The sequence below is a fragment of the Diplotaxodon limnothrissa genome, linkage group LG16, assembly GCF_057381915.1.
Source record: "Diplotaxodon limnothrissa isolate DT_005_m linkage group LG16, D_limnothrissa_male_GT1.1, whole genome shotgun sequence".
Classification (NCBI taxonomy): domain Eukaryota; kingdom Metazoa; phylum Chordata; class Actinopteri; order Cichliformes; family Cichlidae; genus Diplotaxodon; species Diplotaxodon limnothrissa.
In genome coordinates this window covers 17623268-17631168 of record NC_140611.1, presented here as the reverse complement: position 1 = coordinate 17631168, position 7901 = coordinate 17623268, and positions in this window count along the sequence as shown.

Below are 7901 nucleotides of genomic sequence, written 5' to 3'. Positions count from 1 at the left end.
CACATATTCAGCTTTTTTCTAATTTTACTGTTGTGAACATTAGTATTTAACATGTTAGCTGAGGCCCGTAAAGTCAGAGATATGGGTTTTGGTTATTTGCAGTTTCTCTGAGCGTTGCTCAGTTTGACCTTGCTGGGATGTCAACTCCCACAAAGATGCAGTATTGTGTTAACACACACCTCAAAGCTCGAGACCACCAAACTGTGAGAACTTCTGCTTTCAGTGGATGGCAACATTCAGTGACAATGAATTAGTAAAATGCATTTCATTAGCACAATTTGCTAGCAAAATGGTGATGCACAGGTGACTGTACACCTGTACATACATTAATTTAATATCAATTCTATATCACTGAATCTATTGTCCAATTAATTTAAAAAAAATCACCTTCTATACTTATGGTGGTGGTGAAAGAAATAATAAAAATAAATGAATAGAAATGGGGGAATTCAGCAAAGAAGGGGTCCACCTTCTAGGAAGCATACATCATCTATATGCAATTAAACAAAATAGTAGAATTAGCAGAGGGAAATTCAAAATGACATAATGGTAAATTTTATGTAATTTTGCTATGAAACTAATACAAGGTGCCTCACACTTCCTGTTTTTTTCCTTTTCCATAAACTAAACACTACAATTGATATAAGTACAAGGAGGTTAAACTGCATTTTTATGCACAATGTAAACAAAGAAAATACTAAAGCACTCGACTGAATATGCATTGCTGGTGAATCAGCAGTAATCTAACCTTTGATGCAATTTCTGGGACTTAAGGGGTCCTGTGTTTTCCTGGATCTGTGTGAGCAAATGACCTTAGTGTCTTTTTACCCATTTACCCATTATTTATTACACCATTAGTGTATCGTCTGAAAACACACATCCCACACAAGAGAATTTACATAATGGGAAATCCGATTATCAAGGAGATTTTATAGAAAGACACTGATTAAGGTTGATTAATGGGTGGGTAGCACATACTGTATCATACGCACAGGCTTTGGCTGGACACTGCAGAGAATTAAGAAATATCCACTTATCATTGTTCTCCAATACACCCTCACTTGGCAGAGAGCTCAAATGTGAAGGAATTGTCAGAGTAACCAATAGTTACATGTAGCAACAAACACAGTTTTTAGCCTGTAGTATGTGAGTAATATGTTGGATGATTCAGAATTATTTCTCCCCCCTCTGGCTGGATAGGCCCATGTGTGTGCTGTAGACCATAGGCAGATATCATTGAGGGCGTATAAAAGTATACAATAGCTAGATAGACCCTTATGCTGAAATTATTCTTTTCTGTGGGTAAATGAAGTGGATTTCTATCCACTTCTTCTACACATGGCCCACCCGCTCTCTCCTTTGCAGTCCTTATCTGTTTTTCTGTGAGACATTTGTGCACAAGGGGGAATTCCAGTATATTCTCAGTGGCAGACTTATCGAGCTGTCCCTTAGAGGGACATGCTTACAAATTTCCCTAGAAGCTCAATATAGATTACATGCTATATGAAGTTTGAGGCTGGAAGGTGAATAATTCAACCCAGTGGAATACAACAAACAGCATATTTATAGAAAATAGATTTTAACCCATGATTCATACTTGGGCTTCATAAACTCAGTGCACTTCTGATTTTTAATTCACCCCATTCAGTTAAACTGTAATGTCAGCTAGCTGCATACTCATTTTTGTTGGCAGAAGAAAATAATTTCTACATAAAATTGCTCAAATGTTTTGTGTTGTTTTACACTTTGAGCGTCACAGTGAGATAGCAATTTAGTCCAGTTTAGTCTAAAAAAATTGGGTCACCAACATCAGTACAGTCTAAATGGGTTCATTGGCCAGAGGGCGAAAAATAAACATGTATAATTGACTGTGAGGTGCAGTATCCCTTTAAAACCATTACAGAGGGTTTGCTGGATATGATACTGAAATGTGTTTCTACAGTTATTCTAATAATCAGCAGTCCAGTTCTACACCACTACTAAATAACCAACAGTGAGCCTAAAAGCAACACCTCTCACATCACATAACAACACTGAACTTTATTTTTTCTCTGTAGGTTGGATATTTGAGTTCTTGTATTGGGTTGTGGTTTGTGAGTTTACAGGCGTATCTTCTAAAAATCTCACTAAGTGTGAATTACTTTTGTTGCTTTAAAAATGTCTTTCACAGAAAAAAACAACGGTTTATACATCAAAGAGAAACAAACTCCATTTTTAGCATCTGACATGCAAATTTAAAAGTCCAACAACAAATCTACAAATAGATTATTGGCACAGCAATCTAATTAAAATGTGACTTTAACAGCACCCTGTGCAATGCATCTTTTGTTTCCTCTCCCTGCATTGTGTTATCTTCTCAAAATCCTGTTTATTTGCATAAGTTTAGCAGAAGTCAGGAAGTATCCAGAATAAATCAACATAACAGGGGTAAGAAGTGTGACACGTGTTGACTTAACTATGCAGTCTGGTGATCTCTGAGTTTATGGTGGTATTTATTGTACACATTACCGTTCATAACATTTTATATATCAATAAAATTAATGATAATTTGTTTCCACACTTGATGTAAATATGTCGTTCTGTATGGACAAAATGTGATCTTTCTGTTGACCAGAGATTGCTAAGTATATGATTTACTCGACTGGAAGTAAACATTCACAGTACTTTCTCTTCCTTGGAGCTGCACTAGTGTTTCCTGGATTTCTGCACTGCTGAGCTTGTTTAAAGAACTATCAAACATTAGTTATGTTAACCGGCTGGTATTATAAAAACACTGATAAACTGCTACAGAGAGGACCCCTGCTGGAAAACTGCATATTTTGAGAGAAGGCTCATCCAGTCTAACTACTAAAATGATTGCGCCACTTTGTGGTCACATAGTATTATAACAAGTTGGCAACAGCTTCCTTTTGTTGTTTGGATTTTTCCCTGTGGAAAAGTTATATTTTCTGTGATATTTCTCTGGCTAATTCTTTTACTGCCCTATATCATATTGGTATAGGATGATATCCTGTCATCACATCACATGACATGACATGTACTCATCGCTGAATAGTACATGTCAGAGCAACCAAGTAGGTGGTTGTTAAGAATTAAAATATATAAATCCAGAATTTAAACTGATACATTTATAAATACAGCATTGACAGTGCACAGTAGCAAAAACACAAAAAACAAAACTTTTCTCCGTAACAATTTTGTAGTATGCCACATTTGTTCGTAATGTTCCCTCTGTACACGACCACAGTACATTTAAAATCACAACAATCGGAACAATCAGGATATATTTGAAGTATCCAAATACTTATACAGCCAGCTGTATGCCATACAGGATGTTTTGTGTACAAACAGATCAGACTGCGCATAAAACATGACATCACCCCACATTTTTGATAAGTCCATAATATCCGATGTGGTCTTCTGCTGCTGTTGCACATCTGCTCTTGGTTGTAATAAATGGTGATTTGAGTTACTTTGCCTTCCTTTCAGCTCAAAGGAGTCTGGACAATGCATTTTCACTCAGAGAACTGCCGCTCACTGGGTATTTTCTGTTTTTTAGATCATTCTCTGGAAACTCTAAGATGTGCAGGAAAATCCCAGTAGGTCAGCAGTTTCTGAAATACTCAGACCGTATGACACCTACAACCAATGCCACATTAAGTCACCTTTCTTCACCATTCTGATTGTTTAAACTTTAGCTGGTCATCTTGACTAATGTCTAGAGGCCCAAATCCACAGAGCTGCTTCCATTCAGTTATCTGATTAGATATTTGGACAACAAGCAGATGATTGTGTTTACCTAGCCTGGAAATAGCCTGTGAATCTAATCTTCTTTCTTTTCTTCTCTTTTCCTTTCTTTTCTTTTCTTCTCTTCTCTTCTCTTCTCTTCTCTTCTCTTCTCTTCTCTTTTCTTTTCTTTTCTTTTCTTTTCCATGTCAGACAATGTAATGAGGCCTTGGCAACCCATTATTGAGGGGGGGAAACCAGTTTACAAGGAAGTGAGTCATCACATGTAAGGCTCCTGTCTGTACAGGTTGTCTGTTTGAACAGCAAGCATACGATCAGAATTGCCAACACTAAGATTAAATTTTTTTATTATCAAAACTGAGCAAATACCGTAATTATATAAATGTTAGAATCAGAAGCTGAGAACTATCATAATTCACACATTCAGTTAATATAATATTTCTACATTTTCAGTACTTAAAGATGATTTATAAGGTTATTCTGCATAGTAAGTCATTTTACTTATATTGTAAAACTAATATGTTTGCCCTTGTATTCAAGTCAATTCATATCTGCATGTCTCTATGTGATATTGATCTATTTGTTGAGGGAAGTTCATGGAATTTCCTCCAGATATTTGAAGTCTCAGCATGTTGCCATTCTCGCCCGCTGAGCTGAAAAATGTCAGCAGATGCAGTAGAAAGCTGATGGTATTCTAACACACTCAGCTGTAAAAGGAGGCTTTGAACTTGAAAGAATTCAACCAGGAAGCTATACTGACCACAGGGTCACAAGTTTCCAGTGACCCTACCCTCAGGGCACTGTGTCATGATAAACCACCAGTAAAAATCACATTGGTGTATGAAATCCATAATAAAAAAATCATTTTATTTAGTCCTTTGTGTTGACAAACCGTGCTGTTTAAAGTTATCTGTTTTAGTCCCAGACATGAAATCCATGCACTTCATAACATCTCCACTGGGAGTCAGCATAGGGCACGAGACGTGTTTTAACATGCTACAAACATGTTAAAACATGTACTGGAAATATAAAGATATTTATTAATAGCATACTTATGTTGTTATGTTCCAAAGTGACAATTTATCAGCAATGCTTCATAATTTCTGACTACAAGGAATACAAATTAGGCTTAGAGTTGTTAAATGTTGTATGAATGCAGTTATGTGAAGAAAAAAGATACAAACGTTTTCTCACTGTTTTAATTACAATATATTATAAGGTTACACATCACGTGTAACATATAAAATAAAAGTATAAGATAAAATGGGACATTTGTATTCAAACAGTGTTATAGCTTGTGAAGTTAAAATCCATTCTGACAAAAGCAGTAAAATTAAGTATAAGTGTGACCTGAAGGTTGATATCCTATGGAGTGATATGGGTTAAAATACAATAAGCAGAGAGTTCAGATGGTTTGACTTTTACTAATTTTCATTCTCATTTCTCTGTTTGTCCTGACAAATAAAGCCGTCTTTTACTTTATCTTCTCCTCCTCCTTCTCCTCCTGCCTGGCACTTCCATATTTAACGACCTTTGACCCATATATACACTATCCCTCCTCTGCATATGTCCAAACCATGTTAGCCTTACCTCTCTAAATTTGTCTCCAAACTGCACAACCTTAGTTGTCACTCTTATATACCCATTTCTAGTGTTGTTCATTCTGGTCATTTCCAACATCCAACAGCTTAACATCTTCAACTGTGCAGGTCTCACTACTATTCCCTTTCACTGCAATCCGTTGCTGCTATACTTCTGCCACAATTCACCCCTGAAATTCTTGATTTCCAAAGTCGTCCGATAGACTATCGTCCAGTGCTGCTTAGCTTCATTCTCCCCTGCTGTCTTCCAGTCTCCCATCTCCTTCAGGTTGCATAAGATGTAGTCTACATGTGTACCTTCCTCCACTCTTGTACGTCATCCTAAGTTTCTGTTTCTCCTTCTCTTTGAAATATTTGTTCACCACAGCCATTTTCATCATTTTCTCAAAATCCACTAACGTGCGTCCTTCTGCATTCCTCTCCCTAACATAATATCTACCCAACAATTCCTGGCATCACCCGTGTTCCCTTAACCCAAATCCAATCCACTCTACAACTTCATCCAACTCCAGAATTATTTTTCCTCTTTTACGAACATCCAACCTGTGAGACATACGCAATGACACCATATTATTTTATATATGCAGATATATGTTCTGAAGAAAAATAAAACATGTTTAGCAAATAATACTTGTATTACTATTGTTTGGGAAATGAAAACTATATTATATTAAGACTGTTTAGTATTTTTAACATAACTTAAACCCTTTTATAAATCTATAAAGGTAAATTATAGTGATAATTTTGAGTCTCACACATTTCTTACTAATGTGTGGATCTGGTGTTTGTGTGACATGACGTTTTAGGGATTTTTGTCCATAGATGATTAGAGAAGATTATTTCAAATGTCATTAAGAGCCATATTAGTCTGATCACTAGAATAGAATAGAATAGAATAGAATAGAATAGAATAGAAAAGCCCTTTAGTGTCATTGTAGATGTACAAAATAATTGTACGGTGAAGTGCTAAAAGCCTTATTAAGAGACTTAAAAGGCTAGTAGGTGATTTACTATGACCACACAGTACAGGGAGTGCAGAATTATTAGGCAAATGAGTATTTTGTCCACATCATCCTCTTCATGCATGTTGTCTTACTCCAAGCTGTATAGGCTCGAAAGCCTACCACCAATTAAGCATATTAGGTGATGTGCATCTCTGTAATGAGAAGGGATGTGGTCTAATGACATCAACACCCTATATCAGGTGTGCATAATTATTAGGCAACGTCCTTTCCTTTGGCAAAATGGGTCAAAAGAAGGACTTGACAGGCTCAGAAAAGTCAAAAATAGTGAGATATCTTGCAGAGGGATGCAGCAGTCTCAAAATTGCAAAGCTTCTGAAGCGTGATCATCGAACAATCAAGCGTTTCATTCAAAATAGTCAACAGGGTCGCAAGAAGCGTGTGGAAAAACCAAGGCGCAAAATAACTGCCCATGAACTGAGAAAAGTCAAGCATGCAGCTGCCAAGATGCCACTTGCCACCAGTTTGGCCATATTTCAGAGCTGCAACATCACTGGAGTGCCCAAAAGCACAAGGTGTGCAATACTCAGAGACATGGCCAAGGTAAGAAAGGCTGAAAGACGACCACCAAGACACACAAGCTGAAACATCAAGACTGGGCCAAAAAATATCTCAAGACTGATTTTTCTAAGGTTTTATGGACTGATGAAATGAGAGTGAGTCTTGATGGGCCAGATGGATGGGCCCGTGGCTGGATTGGTAAAGGGCAGAGAGCTCCAGTCCGACTCAGACGCCAGCAAGGTGGAGGTGGAGTACTGGTTTGGGCTGGTATCATCAAAGATGAGCTTGTGGGGCCTTTTCGGGTTGAGGATGGAGTCAAGCTCAACTCCCAGTCCTACTGCCAGTTTCTGGAAGACACCTTCTTCAAGCAGTGGTACAGGAAGAAGTCTGCATCCTTCAAGAAAAACATGATTTTCATGCAGGACAATGCTCCATCACACGCGTCCAAGTACTCCACAGCGTGGCTGACAAGAAAGGGTATAAAAGAAGAAAAACTAATGACATGGCCACCTCGTTCACCTGATCTGAACCCCATTGAGAACCTGTGGTCCATCATCAAATGTGAGATTTACAAGGAGGGAAAACAGTACACCTCTCTGAACAGTGTCTGGGAGGCTGTGGTTGCTGCTGCACGCAATGTTGATGGTGAACAGATCAAAACACTGACAGAATCCATGGATGGCAGGCTTTTGAGTGTCCTTGCAAAGAAAGGTGGCTATATTGGTCGCTGTTTTGTTTTTGTTTTGTTTTTGAATGTCAGAAATGTATATTTGTGAATGTGGAGATGTTATATTGGTTTCACTGGTAAAAATAAATAATTGAAATGGGTATATATTTGTTTTTTGTTAAGTTGCCTAATAATTATGCACAGTAATAGTCACCTGCACACACAGATATCCCCCTAAAATAGCTAAAACTAAAAACAAACTAAAAACTACTTCCAGAAACATTCAGCTTTGATATTAATGAGTTTTTTGGGTTCATTGAGAACATGGTTGTTGTTCAATAATAAAATTATTCCTCAAAAATA